Genomic DNA, 21,927 nt, shown 5'->3' on the forward strand with positions numbered 1-21,927 from the left:
GGGTCTATCTGGGTCACAGCAGGTAAATGATCAAAACAGGAATAAGGAACTCAGGTACAGGAAGCTGAAAGACAAACCAGCAATTCCTCTAAGCACTTGCTCAGCTTTTATAGGCAGCCAGGAAGTCATGTGGAAATCATGTGGTGCGTGTCATGTGACGGCCACTCTGCAGCTGAAGGTTTCTCTGACAGCGTGGTGGCAAAGCAAGCTTCAGCACCGAACCCTGTCCTGCATCCTTCCCAGCTGCCAGCAGAGTTACCCAGTGCTCCGTGAAAGGAATGTAACGTCTCTGTCCATGCCTGCTGGACCACGAGTCAGCAGTAATGTGCACCTTCCTGCTGACCGCTTTGTCCAACGAGGCCAAAACACTACCTTCCACATGACAGTAGAGAGTCGGAATGGCCTTACGCGGAAAGAAATGCCTTTTTGGGACCTGCCACTGTGGTGCAGCACATTCCACAAATTCACGAAAGGGAGGCGAGTCTACCAGATGAAAAGGCAGCAACTGTAATGCTAGCAATTTTGCCAAGCTGGCATTAAGACGCTGAGCATGTGGATGGCTGTGACAGTATTTCTTTCTACGGTTCAGAAACTGGGCTAGTGAAATTTGCCCGCTGCTCAAATCAAGAGGTGGTGTACTGCTAGCAGATTGGGTGCAAGTCTCTGTGCCACTCATTGCTATACCATCATCCCTCTCAATGCTGGAATTTGAAAAGGCATGAGGTATAGTAGGGTTAGAGATCACAGATGAGGAGCAAGGTGATGTATGCTTGTTTTGATCTGGTGCCTCTTTCAGCTGCTGTTGCCAACAGACTGCATGGCAGGTCGTCATATGCCTTGTCAAGCATGTGGTGCCCAAGCGGCTGGTGCTTCCTGGCACGCTTGATCCGCTTTAGACAGATGTTGCAAACAGCAACGCTGCGGTCTACTGCACAGGTGCTGAAAGAAGCCCACACTAATGAACTTTTTGGAGTCCGTGGGGATATTGCAGCACCCTGCACCTATGGAGCTCTGTGCTATGAAGTAATAGGTTGGCTACTGCCATGGCGGCCCCTGGAGCACATCCTGCCTCGCTGGAGTTGTGCATCCTCCTTATCCTCCCCCTTCTCCTCCTCATCCTCCTCCTTTATCATGTCAGGCACCCAAGTACAGTCAGTGACCTCATCATCCCCTCCTTCCTCGTCACTGGAGCAAACTTGGCAATATGCTTCAGCTGTGGCTACATGACTTCTGGTCTCTTGTCCGTCATTGTCACCCCCTCTCTCTAGGCTCATGTTATTCCCATCATCAACCTGGGAAACAACATCACAGCTTTCAAATTGCTGCGCATCCTCCAGGAGCATGTCACTGACACTATGATCGAATAGTTCAGGTGATTCCTCCGTGCATGATAGTGGGGCGACTGAAGGAGTAGCTGTGGAGAAGGAGCCTGTGGAACGGGCCGCTTTGGCAGCTGCGGTGGAAGGCAAACTACTAGGAGTTTTTGTTGTCAAAGGAAAAGGAGGATGAGGACGGCTTATTGATCCACTCCACCATCTCTTCCACATGTTGTGGCTGAATAGTACGGGCAGCACCAGAAATAAAGGACGGGCGTGCCCCACCTGTAGAGGATGTACTATGCCGACTGTGACCACCACTTTTCACAATTGACACAGAGGCTGCTTGCCTTCTTTTTGTGGCCTGTGAGCATCGGCCTCTCCTTGTCGGCCTTTCGGACATGATGTTGATACAGATTAATATAGGGTATACACAACTGACCAATAGATACTCAATGACCTGATATGATGTATTTGATAGCCCTATAGATGAGCTGTGGTGGTTATAGATGTACGCAAGTAACCAATTAGCAATACTCTCACTGATATCTGATGTAATCTATAATCCTATAGATGGGTGATCTGTGATGCTTATAGAATGTTCCACAACTGAGCAATGATTACTCTGGCTGATATCTGGAGTGATCTCTATTCCTATAAGTCTGTGATGCCTATAGAATGTTCCACAACTAAGCAATGATTACTCTGGCTGATATCTGAAGTGATCTCTATTCCTAGAGGTCTGTGATGCCTATAGAATGTTCTACAACTGAGCAATGATTACTCTGGCTGATATCTGGAGTGATCTCTATTCCTATAAGTCGGTGATGCCTATAGAATGTTCCACTACTGAGCAATGATTACCCTGGTTGATATCTGAAGTGATCTCTATTCCTAGAAGTCTGTGATGCCTATATAATGTTCTACAACTGAGCAATGATTACTCTGGCTGATATCTGAAGTGATCTCTATTCCTAGAGGTCTGTGGATATTATATAATGTTGCAGAAACTGACAGGTGAACAATACTATGACTGGTATCTGATGCAAAGAAAGAAAGCTCTCCCTAACTCACACAGGTACCTGGCCCTCCCTACACTGCTACTCACTCACTGGCGCTGCACTGTCTGATATGATGTAAAGAAATGAATCTCTCCCTACCTCACACACATTCCTGGCCCTCCCTACACTGCTCGCAATGTCTCTGCACTGTCTGACAAACTCCAAAAAAACGACTCTCTCCCTGCCTCAATCGCGTGCCTGTCCCTGTCTCATCGCCCGCACAATGACACTACATGCTGCGGCTGCGTGAGCAGCCTTTATGTAGTGTGGGGCGTGTACTTGGCCCCTGAGCCATGATTGGCAAAAGTTAGCCTGCCTTTAGTCCAATCATGGCAGATATCATTTGATTGGCCAAAGCATGAGGTCAGGGTGCATGCTTTGGCCAATCACATAACGCACGGCGCACGTGCAGTGCATTATGGGAAACTCGAATTTCCCACAAAGAAGCACATTTGTTCGTCATTCGATGAACAATCGAACGACCGATGTTTGAGTCGAACGTAGCCTTGACTCGAACTCGGAGCTCATCCCTAATAGTGAACTTGGTGTTGAGTTATTCACTTTAAGGTCATCGCAGAGGACAAGGGGGCACTCTTTACGTCTAGAGGAAAAGAGATTTCATCTCCAAATACGGAAAGGTTTCTTCACTCCCTCCAGAGGTGGTTCTGGCCAGCTCACTGGATTCTTTCCTAGGTGTACATAATATAACTGGATACTAATATTTATAGGTAAAGTTGATCCAGGGAATATCGGATTGCCTCTCGGGGGATCAGGGAGGAATTTTTTCCCCTGCTGTAGTAAATTGGATCATGCTTTGCTGGGGTTTTTCGCCTTCCTCTGGATCAACTTTGGGTATAGGATTGTGTATATGGGATTGTATGGTTGGGTTTTCTTTACTGTTTTTTGTTTTTTTATTGGTTGAGCCAGATGGACTTGTGTCTTTTTTCAACCTGACTAACTATGTAACTATGCTTGTGCTCAAGACTGCTAGGCCACATTCTGTCCGTCTCTACAGACGCTGTCACTTTCTGCAGGCTGATGGAAATGTGAGCGTTCCCGGCTTGGCTGCCTTCCCACCAGGCGTTTGTGACCCGACTGCATTATTTCATTACAAGTTATTTCATTGTACTGGGACTGTGTGTGTTATTTCCACCTAAAAACCACTTACAGTGATTAATTTTTTTCCTTCTAAGTGCCGATATTTCAAAATAACTCAGAAAAGAAGTTGTGAAAGGTAAGTTTAGTGAATTCAAAGACTTGTAGATCTTTCCATTTTTACTACAATTTATTCAGCTGTCTCATCTGTTATTTCTCTTTACTAGTTTGATGATGTGAGTAGAATTGTGTTTGTTCCCTGCGTGCTGCTACCTTCTACTATTTTCTAGATCCATGGGGATGAAGCTTTTCCACTATTGATAATATCTGGATTTTCTGTTTAAGCAGATCCTGCTGCCATTTGGTTACTAAGCTCCAGATTACTTGATACCATTCAAGAAGATTCTTCTGATCTGCTGCAGACAGGAGGTAAGACTCTACCAACAGGTCAGTGTATGCGTGGTTGGGTGAAGGCTAGATATCAGAGTTTGGTTGTATATGGATTACATTCAGGAGAGAGACCAGTCACTAGTGGTGTGCCACAAGGCTCAGTGCTAGGTCCTGTTCTATTCAATCTGTGTCTAAGTGCAAGGCTTGGTGGGTAAGGTATGTCTTTTTGCTGATTACAAAAAGGTTTGTAGTAGGGAATCGGGATGATGTTGCTGGAGGAACATGGAATTTGGCATTGCTAGAAGATTGTTTAAAACTGTGGAAACTTCAGGTCAATGTTTCTGAATGTGAAAATAAAGCACTCAGGTGACAAGAATCCTCTGATAAAGTAAATTATCGGGGATGCAATGTTAACCAGAACTACAGAAGAAAAATATTTTTTTTTTTTTGGGGGGGGGGGTCATTTCAGATGATTGCCAAATGAGAAAACAGTGTGAGTAGGCAATGGGGAAAGCTAATAGAATTGTTGCGTAATCACACCAGCAGGAGGAAGGAGGACCTGAATACTCAATATAGATCTTTACATCACTAGAGGGATCACCAGCAGGAGGAAGAAGGTTCAGATTCCTCTATATAGATCTTTATATCACTAGAGGGGCCACCAGATGCAGGAAGGAGAGTCTGATAATACTGTACAATGGCTGGGTGATAGGAGTTATCAGGAGGGTAATCAAGGGGTTAACTGTGATTGGTCCTAGCCGATCAGCAGGTATACAGCCAAAATTATTGGCTGTAACATGCTGAAAAACTCGCACTGTGTCCAATCACAGCACAGATCAGCAGGGGACACGCACTTGCGTGTCTCTAAACCAGTGTTTCCCAACCTTTTTTCCATCGGGCGCCCTTGAAAAGTATTTTCAGTCTTGAGGCACTCCTGTCCAAGGCTTGGTTCGCGTTACTGTGTGTCGCGGAACACACGCAAAATCGCGCTCATTCCCGAACTACAGACAAATGGTCTGTTCTTTAGGGGTGCCATTAATTTGTAATGGTACCCCACACATTGGAAAACATGGGGTGCTTTTAATGCAGCTCAATTAAAAAAAAAAGGGTCAAGGACTTCTTTCCCTGTATTTCTGCTGGTAGGGAAGCCCATTGAAATGAATGGGCTACCCTACACACAGCAAGCAGCTGTGGCTGCAGCTGCAGGTATACTCAGGGTGAATGGGGCTGCACTATAACCACCCCACAACTGTGTACATTGCATGGTTGCGGTGTGTTAATGCTGAGTATGTGGGCTTAAAACACACACACACATGTACACACATATACAGACACACATGTACACATACACACATGTACATACATATGTACACACATGCATATATATATATACACACACATATACACACACACATATACATACACACAGTATCTCACAAAAGTAAGTACACCCTCACATTTTTGTAAATATTTTATTCTATCTTTTCATGTGACAACACTGAAGAAATGACACTTTGCTACAATGTAAAGTAGTGAGTGTACAGCTTGTATAACAGTGTAAATTTGCTGTCCCCTCAAAATAACTCAACACACAGCCATTAATGTCTAAACCACTGGCAACAAAAGTGAGTACACCCCTAAATCAAAATGTCCAAATTGGGCCAAAAGTGTCAATATTTTGTGGCTACTACTAATTTCCAGCACTGCCTTAACCCTCTTGGGAATGGAGTTCACCAGAGCTTCACAGGTTGTCACTGGAGTTCTCTTCCACTCCTCCATGATGACATCACAGAGCTGGTTCTTATTAGAGACCTTGCACTCCTCCTCCCTCCATTTGAGGATGCCCCACAGATGCTCAATAGGGTTTAGGTCTGGAGAAATGCTCGGCCAGTCCATTACCTTTACCCCCAGCCTTTTTAGGAAGGCAGTGGTTGTCTTGGAGGTGTTTGGGGTCGTTTTAATGTTAGAAAACTGTCCTACAGCCCAGTCTCCGGAGGGCAGGGATCATGCTCTGCTTCAGTATGTCACAATACATGTTGGCATTCATGGTTCCCTCAATGATCTGTAGCTCCCCAGTGCCGGCAGCACTCACGCAGCCCCAGACCATGACACTCCCACCACCATGCCTGACTGTAGGAAGACACACTTGTCTTTGTACTCCTCACCTGGTTGCCACCACACACGCTTGACACCATCTGACACCAAATAAGTTTATCTTGGTCTCATCAGACCACAGGATATGGTTCCAGTAATCCATGTCCTTAGTCTGCTGGTCTTCAGCAAACTGTTTGCAGGCCTTCTTGTGCATCATTTAGAAGAGGCTTTGTTCTTGGATGACAGCCATGCAGACCAATTTGTTGCAGTGTGTGACGTATTGTCTGAGCACTTACAGGCTGTCCCCCCATCCCTTCAACCTCTGCAGCAAAGCTGGCAACACTCATACGTCTATTTCCAAAAGACAACCTCTGAATATGACACTGAGCACGTGCACTCAACATCTTTGGCTGACCATGGTGAGGCCTTTTCTGAGTGGAACCTGTCCTGTTAAACTGCTGTATGGTCTTGGCCACCGTACTGCAGCTCAGTTTCAGGGTCCTGGCAATCTTCTAATAGCCTAGGCCATCTTTATGTAGAGTAATTCTTTTTTTCAGGTCCTCAGAGAGTTATTTTCCATGAGGTGCCATGTTGAACTTCCAGTGACCAGTATGAGAGAGTGAGAGTGATAGCACCAAATTTACCACACCTGCTCCCCATTCACACCTGATACCTTGTAACACTAACGAGTCACATGGCACATGGGAAGGAAAATGGCTAATTGGGCCCAATTTTGACATTTTGACTTGGGGGTGTACTCACTTTTGTTGCCAGTGGTTTAGACATTAATGGCTGTGTGTTGAGTTATTTTGAGGGGACAGCAAATTTACACTGTTATACAAGCTGTACACTCACTACTTTACATTGTAGCAAAGTGTCATTTCTTCAGTGTTGTCACATAAAAAGATGGAATAAAATATTTATAAAAATGTGCGGGGTGTACTTACTTTTGTGAGATACTACACACACACACACACACATATATAAAGCCTTTTGAAACATTCTAGCACCGTACCTTTCTCATTTAGCCAGGTACCTCAATGTAAGGGGAAGCAGAGAGCACAGCACACTTCCCCTCCCTTTACTGTCACTTTTGAGGCTGACCCGATGTACAGTTCGGCAGGGGATCGGAAAATCTGGCTCTGACAGCCCTTCTCTCCTATTATCCTACACCTAAAGGACCTGTGCGACACACCAGTGTGCTGCAGCACACTGGTGTAGAAAGGCTGATCTAAACTAGGAAGTTCACTGTGACATTGCAATGCCCAAAGGGGGACCGCCTACCAGCAGTAAATAGAGTGGTAAGTGGGTAAATCAAGGTGTATCGTTATTCCATTAGTGTGTTCTGGTCTGCATCTTCATATTGCGTGCACGCCTGGCATGTTCATGAGTAGTTGACAGAGTCCAGTTTTTAATGGGATTCTAGAAATGTGCATCTACCTACCCGCTATTTATTAACGCAATATGGTAGTAAGGTGGTTAAACATCAATGGCATGTTTATGTAGCACTACTCCCTTGGGAGCTGCTGATAATGGGCTCCCATGGGTTACCCATAGCAACAGTACAATAATTCAGCAACTTCAAAGTGACTGGCTCAGTCAAGAAACAATCTAGGAGTTTTGGTTTTTGTGGTTTTATTGAGAACTTGGATAGGAGAAGGGAATGAGTGGGATACTCCAGCTTGAATAAACTATGCACAATTTGCTGGGACATTAGATATAATTGAGTGCGGCAAGGCCGCTGCTTCACCTTGTCACTAGTGACTAAGTAGTATTTAATGAGCCGCTTTAGATAAGCTGTACTGTACTGCAGAACACTCTTCAGAGTCCTTCCTGGCACCCCCTTTGTTCCTATTCTTCAGGGCTTTCTTCATGGCACTCCTTTTACTGTAATACTCTCCATGTGACCTAGCTGACTTCACTGGAGTGGTCCCCCTTCCTGGCAGATGCCTCAGTACTCACGGACACTGTTTTTTCCAAGAGACTCTGCCAGCAGCTCCACTGTCAGTTACACTGGATCCTCTGCAGCTCAGCTTCACACCTGGTTCACTAGGCCGACCACCTAAGACCACCTTCCTCACACACTGCAGGAGGAGAGACAGCCGTCCACCTCCTCCGGGGACTCTACTTCCCGCCAAAGACACCCTGTCACAGGTCCCCCTGGCTTTTATGAGCAATCCCAGGATGCATTGCAAGAATGCCCTCCCACTGGGACTCCCACAAAAGCCAATGTGTCACTGGCTGGGTTTCCTTCACTGTCCAACAAGCTCCCTTATTGGATACAGTGGGGACACTCCCTCAGACCCAGTGAATCACACCTGGAGACATGCAACAGGCAACCTAACAGATCAGGCTCCCCTGATAAGCAGAAGGAGCAAATAGATGTGTTTTCCTAGCACCTACCAAGGAGGTTTCTACATCCACCCCCCACCAAAAATGAACCACGTCCCACTGGCTCTGGGGCAGTCTCCACCTACAAAAATCCTATAAAAAAAAACTCTAAGAGTATCCCATAAACCTGGAAAGAGGGAAAAGTGAAAATGAACAAATGTACATTAACCGCTTCCATACAGAGCAGTTTGACACCCTTCCTGCCCAGACCAATTTGCAGCTTTCAGCACTCTCACACTTTGAATGACAATTGCTCAGTCATGCTACACTATAACCAAACAAAATTTTTATCATTTTTTTCACACAAATAGAGCTTTCTTTTGGTGGTATTTGATCACAACTGGGGGTTTTTTTTTTCGTGATATATGCAAAAAAAGAGCAAAAATTTTGAAAAAAAAACACTTTTTTTTAGTTTCAATTATGAAATTTTGCAAAAAATAAATTTTTCTTCATACATTTGGGCCAAAATGTATACTGCTACATGTCTCTGGTAAAATTAACCCAAATTAGTGTATATTATTTCGTCTGTGTGAAAGTTATTGAGTCTAGAAGCTATGGTACCAATTACTGAAAATTGATCACACCAGATGTACTGACTGCCTATCTCCTTTCTTGAGGCCCTGAAATGTCAGGACAGTACAAATACCGACCAAATGACCCCTTTTTGTAAAGTAGACAGTCCAAGGTATTTAGTAAGAGGCATGGTGAGTTTTTTGAAGTTGTAATTTTTTCCCACAATTCTTGGGAAAATGAAGAAAAAAATTTTTTTTCTTTTTTTTCCCACAAAGTTGTCAATTTATAAGCTATTTCTAACACATAGCATGTACACAGCAAAAATTACACCCAAAAATACATTCTGCTACTCCTTCCGAGTATGGCGATACCACATGTGTGAGACTTTTACACAGCCTGGCCACAAAAAGAGACTCCACGTCCAAGAAGCACATTCAGGCGTTCTAGGAGCATAAATACACATAAAACTTTCTTACTACCTATCACACTTTTCAAGGCCCTAGAGCACCAATACAATGGAAAAGTCCACAAAATGACCCCATTTTGGAAAGCAAACACTCCAACGTATATTCTATGAGGCATTATGGGTCGTTTGAACATATCATTTTTTTCCACAGGTTTTTGGAAAATGTGGGAAAAAAATGAAAACTTTTTTTTTTTACACAAAGTTGTCAATTTATAGGATATTCCTAACACATAGCATGTACACAGCAAAAATGACACCCCAAAATACATTCTGCCACTCCTCCTGAGTATGGCAATACCACATGTGTGAGACTTTTTCACAGCCTAGCCATATAGAGGGGCCGAACATCCAAGGAGCATCATCATGCATCCTAGCCACTTGCCTAGGCCTATTTTTGACATTTGGTGTTTACAAGCTAAAATCAGTTGTTTTGCTAGAAAACTGCTTAGAACCCCCAAACATTATATATTTTTTTTTAGCAGAGACCCTAGAGAATAAAATGGAGATTATTGCACTATTTTTTATCACATCGTATTTGCGTAGCGGTCTTCCAAACGCAATTTTTTTGGAAAAAATTCACTTTTTTTAATTAAAAAATAAGAAACCAGTAAAGTTAGCCCAATTTTTTTCCATAATGTGAAAGATAATGTTACGCCGAGTAAATAGATACCCAACATGTCATGTTTCAAAATTGCGCACGCTCACGGAATGGTGACAAACTTTGGTACTTAAAAATCCCCATAGGCGACAATTTAAAAATTTCTACAGGTTGCCATCTTTGAGTTACAGAGGAGGTCTAGGGCTCAAATTATTCCCCTTGCTCTAACGATCGCGGCGATACCTCACATGTGTGGTTTGAACACCGTTTACATATGTGGGCGGGGTTTCTGTATGCATTCGCTTCTGCGCGCGAGCTAACGGGGACAGGGCGCTTTAATTTTTTTTTTTTTTTTTTTTACTATTTATTTTATTTATTATTTTTTATTTTTACACCGTTTAAAAAAAAAAAAAAAAATTGATCATTTTTATTTCTATTAAAAGAAATGTAAATATTCCTCGTAATAGAAATAGGCACGACAGGACCTCTTTTTTGTGAGATCTGGGGTCAAAAAGTCCTCAGATCTCACAAGTACACTAAAAGATAGAAAAAAAAATAAATAAATAATAATTATAATATAAAATGAAAAAAAAAAAAAAAAGGACCTTTAAACCGGTTGCTAGGCAACAACATTTTCCATAGCTCCGGTCCTCCAAGACCATAGAGTCAAGTGAGGGCAAGCTTGCCCTCACTCGACATCCTGTCTGTGAGGATTCGGGACCGGATCGTTTTCCCCGCTGCCGGCGGGTCCGGTAAGCGGGGAAAGGGACCGGAACGCGTCGGGAGGGGGGGGGGGCGCCTCTTCCGCCATCCCGGAAGGGTGATCCCACGGCGAATCCGCCGCTGGGACCACCCTTATCGGAAAGCCAACCGTCCACCGTTTAAAAAAATACCAGGGTTATGGCAGCTATCTGCTACCATAACACCGGTATTTAGGTTTAAACGGACGACGTATATAAACCTTTTTGGACTTGGACATGGTGGCTGTATGAAGGGTGACAGGTACTTGGGTACTTTGTTGGGCAGGTGACAGGTACTCTGGTACTGATGAGCAGGTGGCAGGTACTCGGGTACTCCGATAGGCAGGTGACAGGTACTCGGGTACTCTGATGGGCAGGTGACAGGCAGGTGATAGGTACTGATGAGTAGTACTCACTGACTGATAGGTGATAGGTGATACTGTACTGATGGGTACTGATGATCAGTACTGATACGTGATAGGTACTGATGAGTACTGATGAGTAGTGATGGGTACTGATGAGCAGGCGGCAAGTACTTGGGTACTTCAGGCGTCAGGTACTCTGATGAGCAGGTGGAAGGTACTCGGGTACTCTGATGGGTAGGTGACAGGTACTCAGGTACTCTGATGACGGGTACTCCGTTGACAGGTACTCAAAGTACCCGAGTACCTGTCATCAGAGTACCCGAGTACCTGTCATCAGAGTACCCGAGTACCCGTCATCAGAGTACCCGAGTACCTGTCATCAGAGTACCTGAGTACCTGTCAGAGTACCCGAGTACCCGTCATCAGAGTACCCGAGTACCTGTCAGAGTACCCGAGTACCCGTCATCAGAGTACTCGAGTACCTGTCATCAGAGTACCCGAGTACCTGTCATCAGAGTACCCGAGTACCCGTCATCAGAGTACCCGAGTACCTGTCATCAGAGTACCCGAGTACCCGTCATCAGAGTACCCGAGTACCTGTCATCAGAGTACCCGAGTACCCGTCATCAGAGTACCCGAGTACCCGTCAGAGTACCCGAGTACCTGTCATCAGAGTATCCGTCATCAGAGTACCCGAGTACCTGTCATCAGAGTACCCGAATACCTGTCACCAGCCCATCAGAGTACCCGAGTACCTGTCATCTGAGTACCTGATGACAGGTACTCGGGTACTTTGATGGGCTAGTGACAGGTGCTCTTTATTGGGGGGGGGGCAATCAGTGTGTTTGGGGTGCACTGTACTTGGTAACTAGCTGTTACCACAATCTCCTCCTCACACAGGATCAGTGTGTGAGGAGGAGAACACGGTGACAGCTAGTTACCGTGTTCTCTGTTGACATTTGTGACCGGCTGTGATTGGACACAGCCGGTCACGTGGTAAAGAGCCAATTTCATTGGCTCTTTACCTAGATCGGGGATCGACTCTGTCCGAGGGACGAGCCTCGTCCCCGATCGCTGCTCTGCGCGCCCCCGCGGGCGCGCATTGCAGAGAGAACGAGCGGCTCGTACTGGAGCCGCTCATGTGATCGGCTGTGATTGACACAGCCGATCACGTGGTAAACAGCCAATTTCTATTGGCTGTTTACCTTGATCAGTGATGGGCTATGTCCGAGGGACGAGCCTCATCCCTGATCGCGCCGCTGCGCGCCGCCGGGGGCGCGCAGTAGCAGCTAGAACGGGCCGACGTCATATGACGGCGGCCCGGATCTAGACAACCACTTTGCCGACGTCATTTTACATGACTCGGTAAGGAAGTGGTTAATAAATTAAGTGCAAACATATAAATATCTTACTGTATACTATAATACATTTTAGGCGCATTTATAGCAATGCACCCCCCACCAAGCAAAGCCTGCTCTGGTGAGAAACAAATTAGCCTGACCTGACTAAGTCTTGTGTTACCTGTAAAGAAAGAAGAAAGAGTTTAACATATCACAGGTACACAACAGGTATCACTATCTAAACATCACAATGATGAGGAGACCATCCCCGCGGGGGCAATCTTCTCATCATATTTCCCTGACTTCCACAGTCAGCTGCACTGTAGTTTCTTTTTGACGCGTCGATCAGTCCACTCCTCCAAGGTGGTCCTAAACCTGTCACTAACTACCTATTTGAGTCCATTTCAGTCCTCTTTAGAGGGGGTCAGTCAATGGAGCCTGAATGACAAGGCCGGACTGGGAATAAAATTCAGCCCTGGAAATAATTTCATACCAGCCCCATAGCATTATTATACCGTCCCAACAGCATAACGCCATTATTTTATTCTTCATAGAAAAAACATGCATTTTAAAGCACATTTGAAGAGTGTATTATAAATAGATAAGACAGATATGGAAGCATATAGGGCTTTATATATATATATATATATATATATATATATTGTGACAGGAAGTCAGGTAAATCTGTGGGTGTTGTCACAGACGGGAGATACATTTCTGTGTTGTTTAGACAATTCACCAATTACTATCAGGTGTCGGCTGCAGAGGTAGCCAGAAAGGTTTAAGGATGTTGGAAAGCTTCAGCTATTCAGAATGAGGCAATTAAGGCCTCTATAAGTTATCCAGAGGATGACTACTGATTGCTGCATCCTGAGGCTTTGTGCGTTAAGGAGAGCAGTGAGCTGAAAGACTTCTGAAGGAGAGATGGTGTTGACTTTTTCTGCGTGAAAAGAAAACAAATAGACTATTGGTTTTCTGCTGTATGACCAGCAGTGTCTGCCCAGCAGTAGGTTGGGACAGACACCATAGGTAGGTTCCTGTGTTGTGAAGGTAGACGCCCCAAGTGGCCAGGGTTTATTTTATGTTTGTTTGATTTATGCTGTTTAGATGCTTGCACTTGTTTCCAGCCGTGGGTCGCCTGCCATAGATTAGCAAAGGACCCATTCTAATAGGAGCGACATAAGTCGCTCCGACTTAGAAAAAGGGTCCTGTACTACATTGGGGCGACCTGGAGCGACCTGCATTGACATCAATGATATGAAGTCCGTGCATGTCTCTCCGAGGTCGCGGTGCGCGCTGTGCACCGCGACTTCACAGGTCGCCCCCGGCAAGTCGGGTCGCCTGTATGTGAACCGGCTCTTAAGTGAAATGTATAAATATATGTTAAAGGTGTAAAAATATTAACAAACAAAGCAAAGAAAAAAACTTTTAATTATTAATAGTTTATAAAATAGAAGTGAACAAAAAAAAAAACAAAAGCAGGAAAATAACATTTATTACAGAAAAAAAAAAATATATATATATACTTTTTTTTTTTTTTTACTTGACAGATTGCTTTAAACTCACTTCATCTGCAGATGGAAGTTCATCCCTTTGATCTGTAGATCTGTAGATGAATAAACAGAAAGATACAAAATAAAACAATGTTTCTTTTTATCTTTCTGTTTTATACGCTGAGCAAAGCTAAATAAGTCATCAGTTGTTAAAGGAGAAGTACGGGGAGCCGCTGAGAGCCTGAGCCAGCCGCTCTCAGCCCTCCCTCCACAGCCCAGCGCTTCAGTGAGCACAGGGACGGCAGAGCAGAGAGCTGTGAGGATGCGGGACCCTCCACTCCTTAACCACTTGCCGACCGCCGCACGACTATTTTCTGCGGCAGTCAGCACGCTACAGGCAAACCGGTGTAGGTCTACGTCGCTCATTCCAGCAGCTCTGGGGCGCGCTCCTGCATGCCCCCTGGTGCCGCTGTTGGCCTGATTGGGTTAAGAACCGATCAGTAGTTTACTGTATTTTTGTATTAGTGTGATTGTGACTTGCGTTAGCACTAGAAAATTATTTTCTGTCCCAAGTAGGTTTAGGGTCCCCGCCACACCCCCCAATAAAGATTTAACCCCCTTATCACCCCCAGTTAACCCCTTCATTGCCCTGTCACAGTGTCACTTTTATAGTGTACAGTTTTTTTTCTGATCACTATAATTAGTGACACAGGTGACATTAGTTAGTGTTAGTGTCAGTCTAAGATAGCGCAGATCCCCGGCGCATAGTTAGAAATAACCCCTTGATTACCACACGCACACACACACATACACTTCCATTACTAGTATAGTGTTTGAACAGATCAATATCTGATCTGATCAGAACTATATTAGCGTCCCCAATAGTTTAGGGTTCCCAAAATGCGGTGTTTGATTCCTGCCAGCACCTGCGCTTAACCCCTCCACCCAGATCACCCCACCCAGGCAAGTGTAGTAATCAAGATTACTGTCACTTACAAAAAAACACAACACACAAAACCGCTGTGTTAGCAGAGTCAGGCCTGATCCCTGCTAGCATTAGCAGTTGTTCTTGATAGCGGTTGAAATAGTCCTCGACAACCAGATGCTTTTTTTTACCTGTGAGTCACACTACTGTACCGGTAAATTTAGTTACTAAAATGACCAAACGGTGGTACAGTAGTGCAGAGGCTTACTGTATACTGACCATGTCAGATGAGAGCGATGGGGAAGCCTCACTGGCAGAATCAGGGTCAGTATACGGACCTGAAGAAAGCAGCGGCTCCCCGACAGACAGCTCTGACGACGGATGGATCCCTGTTAGACCCAAGCGTACCCGACCCCATTCTGGAGTTGCTGAGGTGCAGAGATTGCAGGGTGCTCGCATGGAGCAGAGTGTTAGCACTAGTGCCGCTCATCCTTCTGGTGGCTTGGCAAGTGCCAGCGGCCTAGTACACCCTGGACCTAGTACAACCAGCACTGCAGTAACACTTGGTGACGTGGCGAGTCCCATAAGTGCAGTTGAAGCTGGTGTGGTAGCTAGCACGAGTAGTGGCCCGCAGCCACCGCGTATCTGAAGACAGGCCCGTAGAGCCCATAGTGCCCTCCCTGATGCGCTAGCATATCCTGATTAGCAACCCACTGATACTAAAGCGCCCGTACTTCCCCCATTCACTGCCCAACCTGGAATCCACGTGGAAACAGCCAATTTTACGCCCCTGAATTTTTATGAGCTGTTCTTCACGGAAGATCTTTTCAGATCTATTGTGGATCAATCAAATTTATATGCACAAAAATTCATCGCCGCCAACCCAATTTCGCCCCTTGCCAGGCCTTTAACGGTTCCCGATTTTAAAACCTTTCTGGGCCTTTCCCTCAACATGGGCATAACCAAAAAGAGTGAATATATTGGTCCACTAGCCCACTTCACCATATGCGCATGTACAATGCCTGCATGTCCAGGGGGAGATACAAGCAAATTCTGCGATTTATGCATTTCAACGACAATGAAATCTGTCGTCCTCGGGGTGACCCTGAATATGATCAGCTCCACAAAATTTGGCCCCTCGTAGACCACTTCAATCAGCGATTTGCAGCCTTGTTTACCCACCAACAAGTTGTCTACGTTGACGAGTCCCTGATTAAGTTTACTGGCTGCCTTGCTATGAAACAGCATCTCCCCAGCAAGCGTGCCAGATACGGGGTCAAGCTGTAAAAGCCGTGTGACAGGGCCACAGGCTATACAGTTAGTTTCCGGGTTTACGAGGGAAAAGATAGCACTGTGGAGCCCACCAACTGCCCAGACTACATAGGAAGCAGCGGCAAGATAGTTTGGGACATGGTGTCACCCTTATCCAGAAAGGGGTACCATTTGTACATGCAAAATCAAATGTATAATAATAACCCAATCTGTGCGTCTCAGTTCGTTATATCATACATTCAGCGGCGCTTCAGCACACACAATGTATGTGTGCAAGTATATTAGTCAGTTCCTGCAGTGCTTCAGAGCCTGCAAATGCAAACTAGTCCCAACTCCACAGGACGAGCAGTCACAGCCAGCAAAAAGATTTCTCCTCTGATGTTCAGCACCAGTGATTGTACACACAGTTTTACTAATCCTTCACCACACCGACTGTGCACCCCTATGAAGTGGCCACTCACCAAATTGCCCTTGAAATATCGCCTTTATGCATAAGCTGCATGAGCCCTTGCTTCTGGTCGGTCTGTCGTCTCTTGAGCACATCCAGATCCTATCCGTCCACCAGGGGTCACTATCAGGCTGTATATCTCCTCAGTGCAATTTGTAAGTAGTGTTGAGCGAACACGGACTGTATTATTCGTGTTCGTACCGAATAATTGGATTTTTTGTACCCGAACACGGACACGGACACTTTACTGTATGTTCGGGTAAAAATCCGTGTTCGGTCGTTTTATTTCCGGGTTTTGCATGCTTTGGCGCTCTTTTCATGGCGGGCTTTCAACAGCCAATCAACAATCGTTTAACTGGTGTGCCTTAAGCCATCCCAGCCATGCCTGCAAATGTCTCAGTAGCTGTGATTGGCCGTCTGAAGCATGTGACCAAGTCTTTATAAGTTCGAGGCAGCTGCTTAGATTCAGGGACAGAGCACACATCAACGTGCTGGCTGCTGATTAGGGAAAGATAGGCAGGAAAAAACCATTTGTGTCCGGATAGAATTGAGGGACAGGTCGGAGTGTTTAGGCAGGGCGAGTTGTAGGCATTTTAGGGATAGAGTCTGCTGAATTATATAGGGTCAGTGTCTTCTACAAACTACAATCGATATTGCTGTGTGGGGGGTGGGGTGAATCTGCACTCAATCCTGATCTACGATCTCTTCTCAATCCTGTTAGGGACAGAGTCTGCTGAATTTTAGGGAAACTGTGTTCTACAAACTACAATCGATATTGCTGTGTGGGGGGTGGGGTGAATCTGCACTCAATCCTGATCTACGATCTCTTCTCAATCCTGTTAGGGACAGAGTCTGCTGAATTTTAGGGAAACTGTGTTCTACAAACTACAATCGATATTGCTGTGTGGGGGGTGGGGTGAATCTGCACTCAATCCTGATCTACGATCTCTTCTCAATCCTGTTAGGGACAGAGTCTGCTGAATTTTAGGGAAACTGTGTTCTACAAACTACAATCGATATTGCTGTGTGGTGTGGGATTGGAGATAGGCAGGTGTCAGTGATCCACATCCATTTTTCTGTGTGTGAGCTGCAGTGAACACAATCTTTTTGGGCTGCAGTGAACACAATCTTTTTGGGCTGCAGTGAACACAATCTTTTTGGGCTGCAGTGAACACAATCTTTTTGGGCTGCAGTGAACACAATCTTTTTGGGCTGCAGTGAACACAATCTTTTTGGGGTGCAGTGAACAAAATCTTTTTGGGGTGCAGTGAACACAATCCTTTTTGGTGTGCAGTGAACACAATCTTTGTGGGGTGCAGTGAACAAAATCCTTTGTGGGGTGCAGTGAACACAATCTTTTTGGGGTGCAGTGAACAAAATCCTTTTTGGGGTGCAGTGAACAACATCCTTTTTGGGGTGCAGTGAACACAATCTTTTTGGGGTGCAGTGAACAAAATCCTTTGTGGGGTGCAGTGAACACAATCTTTTTGGGGTGCAGTGAACACAATCTTTTTGGGGTGGAGTGAACAACATCCTTTTTGGGGTGCAGTGAACAAAATCCTTTTTGGGGTGCAGTGAACAAAATCATTTTTGGGGTGCAGTGAACACAATCTTTTTGGGGTGCAGTGAACACAATCTTTGTGGGGTGCAGTGAACACAATCTTTTTGGGGTGGAGTGAACAACATCCTTTTTGGGGTGCAGTGAACAACATCCTTTTTGGGGTGCAGTGAACACAATCTTTTTGGGGTGCAGTGAACACAATCTTTGTGGGGTACAGTGAACAGAATCTTTGTGGGGTGCAGTGAACACAATCTTTGGGGGGTACAGTGAACACAATCTTTGTGAGGTGCAGTGAACACAATCTTTGTGGGGTGCAGTGAACACAATCATTGTGGGGTGCAGTGAACTCAATCTTTGTGGGGTACAGTGAACACAATCTCATACTGAAGGTTTGAGGGTGCTGCCTGTTCCATACTCCCCCTACTCCTCATCTAGCCTTTTAGGGGTACAAACAATAGTAATTGGGGCCTAGTGTGGTTGTGTACGTGTGATATACATACACTTTTTTGGGATCATATTTTCTATTCCGCTATTTAATCAAAAACCTTTGGGGATCAGTTAAATTGGGGGATAGTCTGTGTTGGTACGTGTGAGAGAGATCCACCTTTCCAAGTTGTTGGGGTTCATCTCATACTTCTGAAGGTTTGAGGGTGCTGCCTGTTCCATACTCCCCCCTACTCCTAGCCTTTTAGGGGTACAAACAATAGTAATTGGGGCCTAGTGTGGTTGTGTACGTGTGATATACATACACTTTTTTGGGATCATATTTTCTATTCCGCTATTTAATCAAAAACCTCTGGGGATCAGTTAAATTGGGGGATAGTCTGTGTTGGTACGTGTGAGAGAGATCCACCTTTCCAAGTTGTTGGGGTTCATCTCATACTTCTGAAGGTTTGAGGGTGCTGCCTGTTCCATACTCCCCCTACTCCTAGCCTTTTAGGGGTACAAACAATAGTAATTGGGGCCTAGTGTGGTTGTGTACGTGTGATATACATACACTTTTTTGGGATCATATTTTCTATTCCGCTATTTAATCAAAAACCTCTGGGGATCAGTTAAATTGGGGGATAGTCTGTGTTGGTACGTGTGAGAGAGATCCACCTTTCCAAGTTGTTGGGGTTCATCTCATACTTCTGAAGGTTTGAGGGTGCTGCCTGTTCCATACTCCCCCTACTCCTAGCCTTTTAGGGGTACAAACAATAGTAATTGGGGCCTAGTGTGGTTGTGTACGTGTGATATACATACACTTTTTTGGGATCATATTTTCTATTCCGCTATTTAATCAAAAACCTCTGGGGATCAGTTAAATTGGGGGATAGTCTGTGTTGGTACGTGTGAGAGAGATCCACCTTTCCAAGTTGTTGGGGTTCATCTCATACTTCTGAAGGTTTGAGGGTGCTGCCTGTTCCATACTCCCCCTACTCCTAGCCTTTTAGGGGTACAAACAATAGTAATTGGGGCCTAGTGTGGTTGTGTACGTGTGATATACATACACTTTTTTGGGATCATATTTTCTATTCCGCTATTTAATCAAAAACCTTTGGGGATCAGTTAAATTGGGGGATAGTCTGTGTTGGTACGTGTGAGAGAGATCCACCTTTCCAAGTTGTTGGGGTTCATCTCATACTTCTGAAGGTTTGAGGGTGCTGCCTGTTCCATACTCCCCCTACTCCTAGCCTTTTAGGGGTACAAACAATAGTAATTGGGGCCTAGTGTGGTTGTGTACGTGTGATATACATACACTTTTTTGGGATCATATTTTCTATTCCGCTATTTAATCAAAAACCTCTGGGGATCAGTTAAATTGGGGGATAGTCTGTGTTGGTACGTGTGAGAGAGATCCACCTTTCCAAGTTGTTGGGGTTCATCTCATACTTCTGAAGGTTTGAGGGTGCTGCCTGTTCCATACTCCCCCTACTCCTAGCCTTTTAGGGGTACAAACAATAGTAATTGGGGCCTAGTGTGGTTGTGTACGTGTGATATACATACACTTTTTTGGGATCATATTTTCTATTCCGCTATTTAATCAAAAACCTCTGGGGATCAGTTAAATTGGGGGATAGTCTGTGTTGGTACGTGTGAGAGAGATCCACCTTTCCAAGTTGTTGGGGTTCATCTCATACTTCTGAAGGTTTGAGGGTGCTGCCTGTTCCATACTCCCCCCTACTCCTAGCCTTTTAGGGGTACAAACAATAGTAATTGGGGCCTAGTGTGGTTGTGTACGTGTGATATACATACACTTTTTTGGGATCATATTTTCTATTCCGCTATTTAATCAAAAACCTCTGGGGATCAGTTAAATTGGGGGATAGTCTGTGTTGGTACGTGTGAGAGAGATCCACCTTTCCAAGTTGTTGGGGTTCATCTCATACTTCTGAAGGTTTGAGGGTGCTGCCTGTTCCATACTCCCCCCTACTCCTAGCCTTTTAGGGGTACAAACAATAGTAATTGGGGCCTAGTGTGGTTGTGTACGTGTGATATACATACACTTTTTTGGGATCATATTTTCTATTCCGCTATTTAATCAAAAACCTCTGGGGATCAGTTAAATTGGGGGATAGTCTGTGTTGGTACGTGTGAGAGAGATCCACCTTTCCAAGTTGTTGGGGTTCATCTCATACTTCTGAAGGTTTGAGGGTGCTGCCTGTTCCATACTCCCCCTACTCCTAGCCTTTTAGGGGTACAAACAATAGTAATTGGGGCCTAGTGTGGTTGTGTACGTGTGATATACATACACTTTTTTGGGATCATATTTTCTATTCCGCTATTTAATCAAAAACCTCTGGGGATCAGTTAAATTGGGGGATAGTCTGTGTTGGTACGTGTGAGAGAGATCCACCTTTCCAAGTTGTTGGGGTTCATCTCATACTTCTGAAGGTTTGAGGGTGCTGCCTGTTCCATACTCCCCCTACTCCTAGCCTTTTAGGGGTACAAACAATAGTAATTGGGGCCTAGTGTGGTTGTGTACGTGTGATATACATACACTTTTTTGGGATCATATTTTCTATTCCGCTATTTAATCAAAAACCTCTGGGGATCAGTTAAATTGGGGGATAGTCTGTGTTGGTACGTGTGAGAGAGATCCACCTTTCCAAGTTGTTGGGGTTCATCTCATACTTCTGAAGGTTTGAGGGTGCTGCCTGTTCCATACTCCCCCTACTCCTCATCTAGCCTTTTAGGGGTACAAACAATAGTAATTGGGGCCTAGTGTGGTTGTGTACGTGTGATATACATACACTTTTTTTGGATCATATTTTCTATTCCGCTATTCAATAAAAACCTTTCTAGGGCAAGATCTTAAATTACAGAAATATGAGGAGACCGTCAAATAAGGGCCGTGGCCTGGGTCGTGGTGCTGCTGGTAGAGCTCCTGTTGCAAGGAGAGGACATGGTCGATCTGTGCCAGCTACACGCACAAGTGAAACACCTTCCTCAAGTGTGAGTAGGCGACAGAACCTGCATCAGTATTTGGTAGGGCATCAAACGCCCCTAGAAGTGATGAGGCCAGAACAAGTTGAGGCGATAGTAGATTGGTTTGCTGCTGACAGTGCCTCCAGTTCCTTCACATTGTCTCCCACCCAGTCTACTGCAGAAAGGTCAGAGTTGGCACCTGCAGCCAATGTCCAACCGTCTTTCACCTCACCCCCTTGCAAATCAGGCCAGCAGTCTGAGCCCCAAGCCATACAGCAGTCTCTTATTCTTTTTGAGGACTCTGTCAGCAGGGTTTCCCAGGGCCATCCACCTAGCCCTGCCCCAGAAGTGGAAGAGATTGAGTGCAGCGATGCCCAACCACTTATTCCTCAAGATGAGTACATGCAAGGATCATCGCAGCACGTCTCCGATGATGACGAAACGCAGG

General features: G+C 45.1%; 1 protein-coding gene across 1 annotated transcript in view; it reads left to right on the plus strand.

The window, feature by feature from the left end:
- Positions 1-3,813: 3,813 nt before the first annotated feature.
- Positions 3,814-21,927, plus strand: part of LOC309564565 (C3a anaphylatoxin chemotactic receptor-like) — a gene marked incomplete at its 3' end in the record, with an annotated part of 35,999 nt that continues 17,885 nt past the window's right edge. Inside the window, exon 1 of the mRNA XM_082269211.1 lies at positions 3,814-3,919. The remainder of the gene's footprint in view (positions 3,920-21,927) is intronic.

The sequence above is a fragment of the Pelophylax lessonae genome (genome assembly GCF_965119305.1).
Source record: "Pelophylax lessonae genome assembly, chromosome: 9".
Taxonomy (NCBI): Eukaryota; Metazoa; Chordata; class Amphibia; order Anura; family Ranidae; genus Pelophylax; species Pelophylax lessonae.